The sequence below is a fragment of the Cygnus atratus genome, chromosome 1 (genome assembly GCF_013377495.2).
Source record: "Cygnus atratus isolate AKBS03 ecotype Queensland, Australia chromosome 1, CAtr_DNAZoo_HiC_assembly, whole genome shotgun sequence".
Taxonomy (NCBI): Eukaryota; Metazoa; Chordata; class Aves; order Anseriformes; family Anatidae; genus Cygnus; species Cygnus atratus.
This window is the reverse complement of record NC_066362.1, coordinates 95,339,219-95,356,667: the sequence shown is the minus strand read 5'-3', so window position 1 is coordinate 95,356,667 and position 17,449 is coordinate 95,339,219. Positions and strand designations below refer to the sequence as shown.

The window sequence follows — 17,449 nt, the reverse complement described above, 5'->3', positions numbered from 1 at the left end:
TAAGTTCCATTCATTTAGTCAGGAAGGAGGTGGTGTCTTTGCTAGAGCCCCCACGTGGCATTTCATTTGTGCCTGCTTTTTGAACTCTTGCAGGGAAATGGTTGCGTGTATGGGAGATGTTTAAGGAGGCTGCATTCGTTTTCAGTAAACGTCTCCTATTGCACTATGATAAGGCAGATTGCAGGCTGCTTCTGTTCTGCAAGAGCTTAATTCTCTAAGTCCTACTGGCAGGGCGTCAGTAGTATATTCTGTAGCAGCAGGAAGGATTTGCTTATGTGTTGCTGGACAGAGGTGAGGCCTTAAGATGCAAGACTTCCTATAGCACAACCCAAATACTGTATTCTCCCTGGATGGTGGCAATGGCAGATGTTTGTGAATGGTGGCACCTAGCCCACAATATGATCGGGAAAATAATTCTCAGTGGAAATTTCACTCCATTGTGCTGAAGGGAAGTGAAGCACCATTTATTGATACGACTGAAGAGTTTTACATTTTGTTGTGTTATGGATAGAGAAGAATAGTAAAACAGCTTCCACTTAGCATGTTATCAGTGCAGCCACCAATTATAGGGAATTCACCCATGCACAGTGCTTTCTCACCAAGAAAAGTAAACTTCTGCAGTACCTAGCATAGTCATCAAACTCTTTGCATGCTCATCTAATATGTGCAACCATTCTCTGGGTTATGGTCTAGTATGAAAACAGGTATATGTCACTGCTTCCCTTAATCTTGCCAGTGGCCAGCTGGAATAGACATACAAACTCTTAGGAAGGCATGAAAACAAACATGCAGATGTTCTCCATCTCTCTCTCTGTGCAATCACCATGTATCAAAAAATACACATATGATGATACATCATATGTCAGGGGAAAAAACAGACTACACCCCATGCAGCCATCACACCTTGAAAATAGACATAAAATGGTAAGTCAATATGAATACACAGCTCCTAGCAGCCTAATAGAATAGATCAAACCACAGCCAGGTACATCTGTTCTCAGCACTAACCATTATCATTAGTTTAAAACACTTAAAATCACTGAGCTTCCTTAGGTCTGGGGACAGATTATACCAAGAAGAATCTGCTAAATAGATTTAACAATGTAGCAAGCAGGGACCTTGACTACATTAAAACAATACATTTCGCATCTCAAAGGCTGTAGGCTGTTTTCAGAGGAACAGTCTGAATGAAGAATGACAGTAACACCGTATAGCAATTTCTTTATCACTGTTTAAATATAGAGCTTGAAACTCTTGGACCAACAACTGTGCCAAACTGCAAAACAATTTGTTTGTGAAAAATCAGCTATCCTGTGCACGTGTTCTCATCAGCCTTCAGCTTGAGATGCAAAGACCTAAGTGTGACTGGACTTCACAGCGTGTGGCCGACACAAAGAATCAAATCTCCCTTAGGTAGGAAAAGAAACCAGGAAACAGAAGAAATAACAAATTTCTCCTTGTCTATCTTCCCAGTCTGGTGTCTGACTGCTGTGAAGTCAGATACAGGATCTTGCAGAGGCATTGAAGTCAGTCAAGTCTTGAAGGCTTCAGGGAAGGTTTCAAAACAAACAAAAAAGAAGTTTGATATACGTGCATCAGTGGCTACTGAGGTAGTACATTATTGCTTGTCTAAGACTTGCTGTAAAGGAGCTTTTGAGGAAGGTATGTGACTGATTCAGTGGGAATCAGAGAGAAGAGAACTGTTTGGCTCTTCAAAAGAAGTGGAAGTAAAGCTAGGCAAAATGACGGTGATAAAATTAAACATAGAAAATGCTGGGTTTGTTAATGAAAAATGTGAAAGATGTGGAAAAAGTCCGTGTACGTTTTGTGTTTTAGTTGACAACAGGCCCAGAAAAATAGGTAAAGATTTAGCTTGTATTCACATAGGTCTTGTCAGGATAACAAAGAAAAACGTTTGAATTTTATGAATGTCAGTAGGGGACAAATATGTGGAAGACCTTCAGTACCTGGTTCCATATATCTTCTTCCGGACTCAGAGTTCTTCAAGAACACTCCAACTCTTATGAGAAAAATCATTCACAGATATGCGTGGAAGGACATCTCATTTCCTATCAAGCTGACTCATTTTATATTTTCAACAGAAGGTTGAGATCCCATTCTTCCACGGTGTCTTCTTTTATATATCTCTTCCACTCCCAATGCCCCAAATTTAAGAGGTGTTAAGGCTGACCCTGTCTTCACCAGTTCTTTATTTTTCCACCACTAAATAAGCTGGCTATTCTGCCTGGTGCCAGTATTGGAGCCAACTTCACTGCTCCGACAGGGTAACGTATCTTTAGTGTTTGCCAGCTTGAGCTGCAATTTGGTAAGCTGCTTTTCTTGTTTCTTAGAGGCTACATCATACCCTTCCCTTGCAAAGTTCTGGGAATGATTCTTGATGAGGGAGGTGCTGCAGTGGAGACTGAATGATTTTTTTTTCTGGGAGTCTTCTAATGGGGAGTTTGAAGAGTCGTGGATTTTTGAGGCAGTGTGAGCAGCTTTGTGGAAAAAAGATAAGCTAATAAGCAAGATGCAACTAAGCTCCACCAATTTCCAGTAAGTTCAGCATTGTTTTTGTGCAGAACCTACCTCTGGTGCAGTACAATAACAGCACAAGAAAGCTTCTGTAGTTCTAGTTTCATCTTCTGGCTGTCAGTTCTCTGAAATTTTTGATTAGTGTTTCTTCCACTTACGCTTTGCCAAATCTTGGAAGTCCACAGTGAAAATAAAATATAATGTCTTGCCGAGGGCACATGATCCATAGTTTAGATGTCATTATGGAGCAGAAGCTAAGGTTCCACAAAGCATACCACTTTCTAACCTCTCCTGGAACTGAGTGTATCAATCTCATCCTAATGGGCAGTGCTTTCACCTTTGAGGTTCATCCTTTTTCTGCTAGAGTACAATATATTGTAGCTGGGCATGAAGACTTCAGGACTTAGGAAACTCTGCCTAGCAAAAAACACCAGATTGTATGTGCTTGGGAGCACAGATCACTGTAAAAACACTAGGTATCGATACCGCTTTCCCATGTAGGTTAAATCAAATCCTTGCCTTCAGCGTACCCACATAACCCGCACATAATGCATGGAGCCCAAAAAATTACTGTCAACAACTGTGCTTCTCTGGCACAATCAGTCTCTCTGTGCTAAAGGACAATCTGTAATTCTCTCAGGAGGCAGTCGGAGCCTGTGCAGTTAATTCCCTCAGGAACTGGTGGGTAGCGTATACCTCACCACTCTGCTTCCCATGGGAAGCATATATCTTTCATCATGCTTTCTTAAATATAAATACAGGGCATCAAGCACATTAAAATACCCTACCAAAATAGGAAACCATATTGCACCCACTTGTATCTCTGGAGAAAGAAGAGAGGAAGAAATAATTCATGGTAGATATGTGAGATGGCACCCTCGAAGCACTAACTGGATGGTGCTCTGGTTGCACGGCGATGGTCAGGGAATCAGAAACTGAACAGAATAGGTGAATACCATGGACTGTGGCAGGAGGAAGGGGCAGCTTGTGGCAAGAAATAACCCACAGTGTGTGTCTGTTCATTCAGCCCCAGGAAGGGGATAGGTGGGATATAATCTTTGTAAGAAAAAAAAAAAAAAAAAACAACTAATAAAGTTGCCAAGAACAGATATTTTATAATCTGTGCTAAATCTCTGCTGGAAAACATGAACAGCAATGAAACTGAGAAGACACTAAAAGAAATTCGGGGCAAAGTGCCAGACGCCCAGACGGAAGCAGAATGTGGACCAAAAAGCTTGCGACAATTGGGTAATTATGGTTTATGAATTTCAGCTTTAATCTGTAGTTCAGTGAGTCCTGATTAAATATCTGTTAAACACAATTAAAGTTTGTTTTTGTATTTCACCGTCTTGATCAGAATAATTAGAGACTGCGTGTTTCATGTCAAAAGTAGCAAGAGGAATTTTAGTGAATGAACATCGTTTTTAAAAGCCATTTGTAGCACCAGCTGTTGGCATTATTTTATATTTTAGTGTTATCAGCATAAAGACGGGTCCTCTCAATGCTGAATGCTTTCCAGCAGGGCTAAGATTCTGGGAGAGGCATGATACAGTAGGAGCCGTGCCTGGCCATGGGGCTACGCAGAGAGCCTCAGATGAGGCTCGCAAGCCACGATGTTAGACCATACGCTGAAACGGTGGAGGGTGAGAAGTGCTGCAAGCGGGTCATGTAGCACCCAGCCCGTGCTTCTCTGCCGAAGATGATTTAGATAGAGAGTGCGATGAGTGATAGGAAAGATCGCTGGTAGGGGCACGTATCTGATGAGCTGAATTTGAATTCTCTCATTGTGGTGCCTTATCAGAAGCTCTGGGTGTCCCAAGGGTTAGGTGTTAGAGTGTTAAGCCAGAATGATAATTGTGGTAGTGTCACAAACGCTCTTGGGAAGGAACCCTTAAACTGTGCTGGTGGTGCCTTAGCAAAGGCAACAGGCTGCGGTGATGACCCTATGCAGATACTGAAAAGGATGGGTATGCACATGCTGGTTGTTGCAGGGACTTCCTGAGTGTGTTCATCTCCTTTTGTAGCTGCTTCTTTTAAGTGAGGAGGGGGATATAATGTCCTCTAAGTTCTTTCTCTAAAGGATAGGAAATAAGAAAGAGTGTAGTGGGAAGAAAGCAGGATAGTTTCAAATAAAGGCACACTGAACTACAACTTCCGTAGATGGAACTTTCTTTCTTTTTTCTTCAAGAACCTGAAATGTATTTCAATGTTACCTGAACATGGTTAGGATGCATAAATAAATCCTGTAGGGCGTGTGTGTGTGCGTATATGGCTGACCTGTTTTTAGCCTTCAGATGTCTATTTATCCCAATGAACATGAATCTTCAGTCACATTTAGTGGTGCCTGAGGAGGGGGAATAAATCTCAAATATCATAAGCTAAGAATTGAAAATACCTACTAAAGAGACCAGAAAGACAACACCAGCTTCTCCTCTTGAGTAAGTGTTCTACTGCTTCGTGTGCAGTTTACTTCAAGTAATGTAGTTCCTGTGACCTTTTCAGCTTCTGCCTCTTCGCTTAGTGTCAAAAGAAGGGGGAATGCAACTGTCATATGTGGGGGAGATTTTGTCTGCAAGCACGGGACTGAGCCTACGGTCCTATTGAGGAGTCATCCATTAGTAACAACTTCCAGTCACCAGTGACCTAGTGGAAGGTCTGTGTCGCTCGTTATCATCATGCAGAACCATTTCATTTGCTGGCAGTTTAATGATTCACTTATGCAATAAGCTTGAAAATGCAAGAAAAGCATTAGCTTGTGTATAGTTTCTTTTTTTTTTTTTCCTAATGCTGGTCAGCTTTTTGTAGTTTCACCTACCTTTCCAAGTAAGAGGGAAAAAATAGTGAAAGAGAAAGCAGAATTTCTAAATTAGCTTTCCAAGAAAACTATAGATCTATTAATTCCTAAGTGAAATCAAGGTTAATGGTGAAAGAGTTGAACAGAACTTAAAAATCAAAGATACTTTGGAAGACAACATCAAAGGCATATCAAAAATATGGTGGTCTTTTTATAAGCTGCAAGCCCTGAAGAGATGGTACCCCTAATAGAGCTGAGGGAGAAAGGATCAAAGCGCTGATCACATGAGTCTTTAAAGCAGAAAGAATATCTGGAGTGAATCTATGAAGAGACAGGTTTTGGATGAAACTTTCATAGCGCTGGGATCGTTTATCAAGTTTTGAAGCCCGGGTACAGTACAAATGAACAGATTTCACCAGAGAAAGAGGGAAAGGATATTTGATTCAGAATAGGAAGACTAATTGTTGTCTATCTGTGGAATGACGATATCCGTTTTTAAACGTGTGTATATTTAGACATATATAAGAACAAATATCTTTTTAAGATGTGTATTTTGTTAATTTGAACCATGCTGCCTTTCTTCGAGAGGAATATATTCTACTGAAACAAAAGACATCCATGGTATTTGGTTAAGTATGTGATTTTTTATTTTCACTTCATAAAGTTAGGAGGAGAGGGGAAATGGAGTTAGGGCTTTTCTTTATCTTCTGTTGCATTTCTGAATTACTCTGATTTTCCCTCAGAACCAGCTGCTTAAGTATATCTCATCAAATGGCTGAGCTAGTCCAAATCCACTACCCTTATGTCTGAGATAAAATCAGGACAGCATGTAGGTCTCTAATATGAGTTCCTTTATACGGGGGTGGAGAGGGAAACAGAAGTACTGACTTATAATTAGTGTGTATAGGCCTTTCACAACGTGTGTACAAGCCCAGTGGAAAAAAAAAAGAAAAAAAGAAAAAAAAAAAGGGGGAACTATTTCTGCTTTTGGCAATGGTATATGTAATTCTTCCAGAGAGTTTTATACTATGCCTAAGGGTCCTTTCTCGTTTAAAGAAGCACTGACAGCTGTGATGAATGATGTTACCTGGGAAGAGGGGATATCTAGATGTTTAAACAGATCAACTTTCTTCTTATAGAACAGTAGACATTAGGTCAGAAATCAGCCTGTTCTACTTTCATGGACAATCAGGATCAATTCCACGCTATCTAAATGTGAACTGGATAGACTTAAGTGTAGCTGCATGCTGACATTAACAGAGGATGGTAGTTTATAACCTGTGTACATTGTCACAGCTATCCTTTTACATGAAGTCATGGATGAATGCCATGTACCCATGTTGAGTTGCCTCCTTGTCAGCAGGCAAGATTGCCCGTCCATCACTATTATCTACAACGAGGCTCATTACCTGCCAGCCAGTAAACATCTCACTCTCACCATCTGCAGTGAATTACAAAGTGACTGGAAGAATCAGGATCAGTTTGCCTTGCAGAATGATTGTCAAGTTCATTTTCATCTTTGGAGGCCCTTTGGAAATGGAAAAGATGGTGACTTGGATGGGAAAAGGATGATGTCCATTACCCTCAGGTATACAAGCTGAGTGACTGACGCTATTCTTACATACCTTCATTTTATGAAGTGCAGGTGGCTTGAAATTTTCACAGCATGCAGGTGGAATAGTATCTTTTATTCTCAAATGGCTGTATGATTTGTGATATATAGTAGTGCCATTTTCGCATGAGCACACATTGTCTCATTCAGGAAAGTTGTTCTTTTTTTAAATAAAAATATTAATTGTACTCAGTTCAAAGTCATCTCCCATTGATAAAGCTGATGTCGAGCCCATCACGATCCTCTTAGAAAGGAGGATAGTGTACTATGGTAATTTTTGCTGTTAACATTTTGCCAGTCAGTGTTTTTTTAAGGCCTCCAGGTAGCTTGACACTGATTGCAAACCTTAGTATTGCTAAATGGGCATACAATGAATTCTGAGCATCTGCTTTAGGGAAGACAAAATCTATTTTGTATGCCTTTTAAGGGAAAACATAAAACAGGAGGGGCAAATCAAGAATGCATCAATACATTCCCGGTGAAGGGTCTGTTGGTGATGGATGGATAGATTGGGCATCCAGCTGTCGATAGTAGGAAGGCCAGCAGAGGAACGGGAGCATCAGCGAACAAAGATCATTCTTGTGGTTTCTCCCTCTGGCCTCCAGAACGTACCCACATAGTGCAGAACCTGGCCTTAAGCTTGGATGTCTGTCCTTTCTCTTTGGCCTCCCTCCCAGCAAAATGCAGAGTTTAAAAAATAAAAAATAAAAAACAGAGTGATATGTTCGGTATGTCAGCCAATGGCCACATGTGCAGTGAGGAAATTTTCTCTGAGAGCTCCCAAAGCTCATAATCATTGTGCAAGACATAATTATACTCTTTAGAAATCCAGATCAGTCCACAGCAAGGGGAGGATGGGAGGGAGTGTTGCAGACGGATTTTAACAAGTGTATGTGTCTCCTTTCTGCAACAATTTTGGTCTTAAGTGCACTTGGCTAAATTTTCATTCTCCCCCGGGAGGGTTACTGGAGGGATTTCCAGGCTTTTCTGTCTGCCTGTAGCAGGCTCATGGGGAGTGAACACGCTGACTACCATTCTTTGCACCTGCTTCAGAAAGGGGCAGCATACACTCCCAGATGCTTGCCTCAGGGTGCCAGCAGGAACGGGGGAATAGGAAGAGGCTGGCACTGCTGTTAAACAGACAGTCATCCCTCTCGGGAGTCACGAAATGCCAGTGGGCACGCTATAACCAGGACTTTGGAGCTGAGCAAGTGCTAATGAGAGTGTTTTGCCTGCTCCTGGTCAGATAAATAAAGAGGTTTGGAGGATGGAGCTTTCCTGAACCCTTACTTCACTCTCACAATGCTTCAGAGAGCGCTAGTGTTCGGCTCCCTGTACGAAAAGAGCTTTGTGCTGCTACTTTGGAGACCGAAATCTAATTAGGGTGGATAGCAACCCTGATTTCTGACTGTTTTTAACCATATGATTATCCGACCTAATCTTTGTTTTTAAGCTTTGTCTTTTATTGTTGACGTGGAGAACCTATTTAGGTCCTGTGACTTTCTAAGCATCGCTAAAAATTTTCTGAGCAGTGATTTTTTCCAAAAAACAGAGCTTTGCAATGGCCTGCTGTCCTGATTGTTGGTGATACACAGACATCTGACTGACTAGGGATGTTTCATAATTCTCAGATTTGCTGTATTTTGAAACTGGAACAAATGCTTTAATAAAGTAAATGAACAATAACCTCTGAACCCTTGAAGTGAATGCAGATTTTGCCTGGGGCAAATAATGTCTGGAGATTCACAGACACCCTCGCTTTCTACAGAAACAGAATAGTTTGCAGTTATTTCTTGAGAATAGGGTTTTGCGTGCAGGGATGACCAGATACCTAGAACCAGACAGCGGATTGCTGCATGGTAGCGTAGCCTCTCTGGATTGTACCTCAGTATTCAGGATGAGAGGTGAATATCAGCCACAGTAAGGCTTCCTATGTTGTGTTTGGCTACAAGTGTATGCTGTTGTCACTCTTTCCATTTACAGAGACTCTGCAGTGGACCAACCTAAGGGTTGGATGCCAGATTATCAAAAGCACGTATGTGTTTAACAATGTCACTGATTGCCTGAAGGTGTTTTCAAAAACACCTTAGCAGACTAGGGTATGTTCCATTGACACTGGATGTTGTTTCAAATCCTGATTGCTGCCTGCTGTTAGGTTTGATTATAGCAATTCATCTAAGGATCTTTGCTGCCACCTCCAAGACTTGACAGCTTGCCCACCAGAGGAGTTTGGAGTACCCTCTGGGCTTCTCCTGTAGGAGGTATGTCAGGGGCTGATATGGCCCTAGTCTACTGCTCTGAAACCAGAGAGGCCTTTCAGCAGCTTCAGTCTGAGCTGGAGGGACCATTACACTCCAATAGGGGAGATTTCTTTCTCAGGAACATACTAGAGGAGCCTGGCGCATTGAGGAGCTGACACTAGAAACTAGCCAGGAGGAAGGCAGAAGACATGTATTGAGGAGAAGAGGGCATAAATAAGAGGGAACTAGAAAAATAGGAAATTTCAACTGACTTTGTAAAGGATAGAGAAATCTTGTACAATGAGTGTTGCATTGTAAGTCACAACAGCACAAATACTGTCATTATGCTGTTTGCTGAGCAGGGAAGAGATAAACCTGAAGGATAGCAGGCTTGGCAGGCATCTTGTTCGCACTGAAATACTGAACAGACAAATCAGCTGCAATGGGAACTTCAGCCATTCAGCAGGACGCATAGCTTGGCTTGATAAACAGCCTCTCAGCAGAAGATACCTACATCACCAGTCCGGGCATAGAGAAAAGCTAGTGACTGCAGCTCTCCTTTATGTTATGTTTTGGCTATTATGTGCTTCCAAATGGTACATTTAGTGACACTGAGAGAGAAAAGATGGCTCTAAGAATCAAGCAAGAAGGAAATGATAAAATATCAAGCTGGTGAAACAGCATATCAACTAGCCAAAAAGAATATTTGGCCACATATTTAGGTGTTGTAAAACCAGAATGATTATTTAGCTCTTAGTTGAAACATACTAAATTGCATTTGCAAAATACACAGCCCTTGGTTTGAGATAATTCATTTAGTAAGATCTTTATTCCCATGTAGGTTAAATGTTTCTATAGGGATGTTCATTTTCTAAAATTTCAAACATAGATTTTTAAACTGAATTAAAAATAAATGTCACTCTTATTTGCAGGTGTCAGTCTTCAGAGTTTTTGAATCATGAAACAGATAAAGAAAAGAAAAACCTGGGACAAATCTGAATCTATAAATTACAAAACCTCAGATATCTTTACTTCAACAAATCAAGCATAAACTACAGAGATTTTCTACCAAAGTTGTGCCACATAGCAATAGAACTGCTTGTAGTTACGAGGAGGAATTCAACACACTTGACATTTCATAAGAATTTAAGAATTTTTATAACTTGGAAGTGTTTTGGAAGTGCTTTAGATAGTATGCTATAAGAAGTAGATAAAAATTGAAATAACAAATATATCATGATTTAATAAATATCTTTTTATTTAATGATATTTTCCAGAAGGTACAGATAAAAACCAATTGGAGTTGACAGAGAAATTCCCACTGAGTTCAGTGTGCCTTGAGTCAGATTATTGGCAATTCAGTACCCCTAAAAATAGAAGAAAAAAAAAAAGAAAAAAAAAATTTTTAAAACCTTTGAATTGGGAAAGTGTGATCTCACAACACAAGCATTAAATCATTGTTCTTCCTAGAATTAGTTTGACAGTTAGTCGAGTTCTCTTGCAACTCCCCATAAAAGTTATTCAGAAAGAGATGAGGGTGGTGTTTTATACCAAGCGTATGGTGAAATTAATTATACGAGGAGAAATTTGTAGAGTTTTAGCTAGTAAAACACCTGCAAAAGGCAGCTTAGATGTAGGATTTGAGGGGGACCTCGAGTGAACTAAAGCTTTACTGGGTTAATGTTTAAATAACTGGCACTGTTTGCAATTGCAACACTAATTAAGGTGATTGTGGTTTATTGCGTTACTTGCTTCCCTTCCTTTTGTGCAATATAGTAAGTTCAGAATGGGTACAAAGAAATGATGATTCAGTGTCCTTAATAGCATCTTTGTTGTTAAAACTGAGATGGTTAAGGATCCCAGTATTGTGATCTTCCCATCTTTCCCTCATTCAAACCTCCACTTGACTTCATGAGCTGGAAAGCCCAAATATCAACTGTGAAACTGAGTTCTGATTTCCTTTCACGTAATATTTCACAAGTTAAACAACTTGTTATAGTTTGCCACAATTGGAAACTTGGTTGATTTTGATAGTTCATTTTGGTGTAGAAGTCTGTAAAATCCAATTGAGGAAGAAATAACTTTCTATCAGTTGCTAAATCCTCCTCAAGTGGCCTTAGCGCATGGACATCTACATTTCAGTTGATGTATAGCATTCCACAGCTGAACCAAAAAGGCCCTGCTTAAGTATGGGTGTGGTGGGGTTTCAAGGCAAAACCAATGGTCATTTTGAAACTTTTCTTGTCATTTTATGCCTATGTATCTTGAACCAAAGTTTTGTGAGATTAGTTTTCTCCCAAGGCTTCTGCATTATATTTTATTTTTCAAGAAGGATAGCTGGAGAAAAAATTTAGTGGTATCTAGGTGACACTGAAGAACATGTACCTCCTGGTTATGTACAGGGGAAATTTCAATCCAATTTAAAATAATTCTACCCTTTTGTAAAGGATTTTTGAGACTGCATGTGCATGCATATAAACAGGGACTTGTGACTATGCCATAGATGATAAAGGTGTTTGAAAGCAGTGCCTGTCTTAGTCTAGTAGGAATGGCTGGGCAGTCTTCATCATCCAGAAACCTGTCTGAGCAAAAGTATAACCTCTACAAACTGTGTTCTTTTATACCTAAGCCAAGTAATTATAACTTCCCTATCTTTTCTGTTTGCCGTGTTATCAAACGTACATTTTGTTGGCTATACAGTTCTAGTGCACAAAGACATGATGTGTACAGATAATAATACTGCAGATATGTAAATATATCCCAAGGCGGCTACAATAGGAGTTATAGGGCTGCCATACAAAGAGTTGCCACTGGAAATACAATATCGTGTTTCAACGTGCAGATTGGTGCTGTTTGAGCATGGAAGGTTTTGGAAGAGAAAGAAAGTAGGATCTTATCATGATTTCAGTTAGAGATTACCAGTGCAAGTAATTGTAGTAATATGTAAGCTTTGATGCATCATTATTCCTTCAGGCATTGGATGCAACTGCTGTTAATACAGGAGAGATTTTCTTCACTTTTAAATATAGCTATACTGCCTTTGGATCTTGAGGTCCTTCACTGAATCTTCTGCGGAGATGAATTCTTCAGAAGACATGATAATCCTTCATTTGACATTTACTCACTTGATTACCTTCCTGCATTTTGTGCAGGCCACATCAGACTTTTCAAATTGTATTTCTTCTTGCCAGACCGCATTTATTCATTAGCTGTATTTATTGTAGTTATGGTTGAGACAGCACTTTTATTGTAAGCCCCCTATCTTTGGTGGTTTATAACTTTGTGAAACAATTACCTTTTTGGCTGAAATTTCTCAAGCTTGTTCTAAGCTCAGAGGTGAATAATGTTTCAGTAAGTTTGAAAAAAAATCCATTAAGCCATTTATGAGGACTAGACGTTCCAATAAACGTAGACGCATTTATTTTTTGATGACCTACTTATTCCAATAAAGTACATTATTATTCTGTTTTCTCCTGTTTTAAATTATGTTGTCTTTTAAAAGAGAATGAGGACATTTTATACTGGATTTTCAGACAGGCTTCAACGGAGGTTTGTTGACATGCAGTTTTGTGCAGAGAAGCACGCTTGTTGGCTGCACTTAGCTCAGAAGCAGGACTGTTTATGGGTGCAAAGCTTTTGGGTGTTCAGTATCCTGTTCTTTGCAGGAAAACAGCTCAGTCCTCTGTTGTTGCAATGGATAGTCGAACGAGTGCATATGCAAGTCTGACTGTGCAGTGCAAGGCTAGATAGACAAAATGTGGCCATCTTTGGAACGTGCATCCTTAGTTGTGCAATGATGTTAATTCAGTGTGAAGATTCAGATATTACTTGTGCAAAAGTACAATCAATATACTTCCGCTGTCTTGCAGGCATTGGATACAATTTTTCATGACGCTGTCCTGGACAATGTGAAATAATTTGACAAATGATAAAGTCTCATGCAATTGAAAAGGCAGTGCTTTTTTTTTTTTTCACTGAACTTCTGCACAGACTGTAATTAAATTCCACTGTGCTTTGTCTCATGTCTACAATGTTCTTTTTAATACACATATAGTGTTTTGTATTATATGGCTTGTGTATTGCATATATTGTGAGGAAGTTCGAGTGTTTATACACGCCAATGTGGAATCGACTTCTGCCTTCCTTATGCTAGCATGATTCTAATATAATTCTACTTAATACAATAAAGATGCTCTAAGTTTATGCCAGTGTAACTGATAACAGAATTTGGCCCAATATGTTTAATTGTACTGATGAACTTTGATGCTAAATACCATGACCTTTGCACAATTAAAACCTCAACTTTAACATTGCATTAACCTGGCTTTTCATTTAATTATATGTATTTGGTTGAAAGCTTCAAAAATGTTAATATTTTAAGTCTCTTCTCCTGTTTATAATTGAACTTTTTTGTGTGATTGTTTTCTGCAGTAATCAAGAGGACATTAACATGGACAGGAAATGAATCTGGAACTCTAGAGATTAATATTAATCTGCTAATGTCCTGTCCTGATGTTCTCAGGAATCCTTTCTTCTCTAGCACATTATGGTACTTTAGTAATCAGCAATTAGGGTAAGGTTTTCTCATGCCTGAACTACGTCCTCGTATGTCTTTCATTTTCTGATTGCTATGGGAATGATGGTTCTTCCCCCCCACTGGAGTCAGCGCAAAATGCAATGCTTCATCTTCAACAGCCATACTGCTTTGACAAACTCAGGGTCTGAGGCACAGCATATCATCAGCAAGGGTGAGCATTCTGGAATTTAACCTCAGGTTTTATATTTTTGTGTGGTATTTGCCGTTCCTCCACGTTTTGAAATACTGATCTTGATCCTCGTGCCAACTCTGCATAAAAATAGGCATGGGCTTCGCAGTAGTGCTGTAGAAACACAGAGCCGTCAGGCCCTGATCCACAGAAGCACTTAGGAGCCTGGCTGTGCTGAAATGCATGTCAGGAGGGACATTCTCATCCTTCCGTTACGTAGCCTGGGCAAGGCTTTTTTGCAGATCCAGTCTTGTGGTATCAGGCAAAAAGTCAGAGGGACTATGTAACCTTGATGTATCCGGCAGCTTCAGTAATTCCCTTAATATTCATTACTTCTCAGCCCATTTATTCCCTTCTGCAAGGGACCTTGTTGTCCCAGCCCACAGACTGATTGATGCCACTGCAGAAATTATTTGTAGCCTTAGGACTACAGTGGACTCCACTGATATTGCTTCTGTCAGGAGATCCTATATAGAAGACAGCTCACTAAGCCATACTCCTTCTTCCCTGTCATTTCCTCTTCTTACCAGGCCCCAGATGGTCCTGAAACAGCATACCTCTGCAGCATTTAGGAAACACAGACCTATCTCCATGTATATTGCTCTCATTTACGTAGCAAAGCTGAAGGGATTTTTCTTTTAGTGTGTATGCAGAACTAAGAATTGTTTTTCAAGTTTTCAGAGAGTTGTAGGATTCTGTGGGTTTTTGTTTGTTTGTTTGTTTTTCATTTTCTGGCATAAGTGCCCATGATTTTGCTCCAAAAAAATATTAATTGATAGTTCATTAAAAGCTCACTGCATTTGCTGTGACTTCTCCTTTTATTTTTGTTTTCTATTGTGCAATTCCATCTGAATAATAAAAAACCCTCTAAAAGGTGCAATATTGAGATGCAATATTAACTTGATTGTAGAAGATCATTCCGTTTCTTCTTAAAAAAAAAAAAGTAATTGAAACTGTATTTTCAATGTTTCACTTTTGATAAATCAGCATCTTCTGATGGCCATATGTTCTACTGGAAAATTCTCAAGTAGTCCTTGTTGTATGCACCCAGCTGATACTCACAGTTTCATGATATGTTCCATCGTATGGTATTTAGTACAAAAAGAAGAAAACAAGAAAGTGATAGTGTAAATGACACTGAGGCCTCTGCTTGCACTTAAGCATAACCAGTTTTGAGTCCAAGCATCACTTACAGCTTTCATTTCAGCAATTTTTATTTTAGCTTAGGATACAGAATAACTTTCATTTATCTCAGATTGGCATGTGTCCTTTATAGCCTGTTTGTTCCCATTAAAGCTTCCTACATTACCTGAACCTTTGACTGGCCAAATTCTTACTAGTATTTTTGTATGATATTCTGGTAATCGAGCTTCCCATGTTCTTAGCAGATGAAGCTGATGATAAAGCTGGTTTGAGCAGAACAGGTTGACACAGTTTAACAAAGCAGAAGATCTAGGGGGAAAAGGGTGAACAGGCAGTGCAAGCAGAACATTTCTAGGACATCTGTATGAAATGGCACGGTCCCTTTCCACTCTTGCAGCCTACAAGTATGGTCTGAGGTCTTAAGCTGGGAGTTGAGTTCAATTAGCTTTTGTATTACTTTCCTCCTGCTTGACTGATTGTCAGCAGGAGTAAGGGCTCCATTTCAGTACCTAACTCCCCTTTTGGTGCTGAATATCCATAGTAATTACTAGGAAATAGGAATCAAAATACCATATTTGTCCTCAGCCTTAGTTTTTCTGTGCCACTATTTCCCACCTGTATGTACATCCCTCTGATTTATTATGGGTACTTAAAAGATAGTTGTGGCAAGAATGGAGAAGTGTGGAAAATATTTTTCAAGTATTTGTACTAAATACTTGAAAAGATAAAGAAAATGAACCCAGAATCTATTGAGGGAGCTGAGGGAAGCCCAGGTTCCTCTGAGTGTATGATTTCTGCTACAGCGCTGAAGCTTAATGGTGAGAGGTTCACTTCAGACAAGCAGAAAACCCAAGAGTTTTGACTCATGAGTGGGGAGAGCTTGCAGTGGTCTGGTAAATGAAGTTATTTCCCCAGACTCAGTGCTCTGTCCCAACTCTGCAAATATCTGAGCTTGTTCTAAAGCATCCCTTAAACCATCACAGTTTATTACCCAAAATTTTGAAGAAAACCATCACACCTTCTAACTTTCTTTATAGTCTTGAACTGTGAGCAATAGCATTTCAAAATCTGCTTCCTGAGCATTTCAGGCATCATTGTAGCAGTGGTGGATAGGGAGCTGGGGGTGGCACCAACAATAGACATCCCAATGCCCAGGACTGATTCTAAGTTGTACCAATTCCTTGTGCTGTAGCTTTGAGGTCAGGTTGCTTCTCCATCTGTGCTCCATCTGCTCAGCAGGAATGCTGATCTGATGTTCTGTACCTAACGCAATGTATCTACCTTACTATTAGATTTGAAAAAGACAAAATGCTCTGAGGAGATCCACAATGTATATGTATTTTTGAAGGCTTGGCTGGAAACATTTAAACTTCATGCTTCAATGGTCAACAGGGGAGTTGCAGCATGCAAGATTTCTCTAAACTCCCTTCAGAGCCCTTCTTTTCTATATTGATCCAGTTTTGCTTTTCCAAAGGATTTCTGCTTCTCAGAAATATAAGCAGAAGATGTAAGAAAGCTCACTACAGGCACAGGCTTTATGCTAAGGCACTCAGTATCTTGCTGAGCTATCGACTGTCTTAAGGCTAGTGGAATTTCAGTTTCTTTCCTTCTTTGAACTGTTGTAGGGATCCAGAACTTTGCCTTTTGATGATGACGTATCGTCATTTAAAAACAACAGTTCATTTTACAGCTGAATTTGTTCCCCGGTGGCAAGGGGAAACTGAGGCAGGAAATGACGAGATCATACAAGGGAGTGAGTGTCAAAGCAGAGAATGAAATCCCACATTTAATGAAGCCTTCTTCAAATCAAAGGCAAAGCTGATTTTGAGGGACCAGACTTTCTGCAGATAATGCCGGGCTCCTTATCTGTTTTCTGTCCATTCAACTCTCCTCTGAGTACTAGTAGCTAAAGGACTAGAAAGATCAGTTTGGCTAAGTATCCAGAATGGTAGGAACTGCATTGAATGTTTTTATTTGCAAAACTGGACTAGAAGTTGTTTAAGGGCTGTGTTGTACAGAGTGTTTTTTTCACTTAGTGTCATAGGCCTAGCAAAATGCATTGTATTTCTAAACAATGTTTTTTTTTTTTCTTCCAAAAATTCATTGTATGTATTTAATAACAAAGGGCTAACTAATTCCACCAATATTTTTAAAATTTGAAAAAGATTCAAGGTCCAAATATACAACAATTCTCAGAACAAAATGCCTGGTGCCTTTGTTGTTCATTCCCAAACTGGAACAGCTAAAGGATTAGTTACACAGCAGCGTTCCGGGTAAAAGATCAGACTGGTTTGCATTTTTTTTTTCTAATGCCGTTCACCCTTCCCTGTGGCAGAAAAGGACAGTTGTATTTATACTG

The 17,449-nt window shown here is 39.7% G+C and overlaps 1 protein-coding gene across 23 annotated transcripts in view; it reads left to right on the top strand.

The window, feature by feature from the left end:
* Positions 1-17,449, top strand: part of ZBTB20 (zinc finger and BTB domain containing 20) — a 453,552-nt gene that overhangs the window by 300,551 nt on the left and 135,552 nt on the right. For 2 of the 23 annotated variants that reach the window (XM_035541112.2, XM_035541100.2), the window contains one exon: positions 6,777-6,917. The exons of 19 other annotated variants lie outside the window; for them this stretch is intronic. The gene's annotated coding sequence lies outside the window, so the exon portion shown is untranslated. Of the gene's footprint in view, positions 1-6,767; positions 6,918-17,449 lie in introns of those variants that run through there. 2 more of the 23 variants (XM_050708244.1, XM_050708260.1) reach the window with 1 other exon arrangement.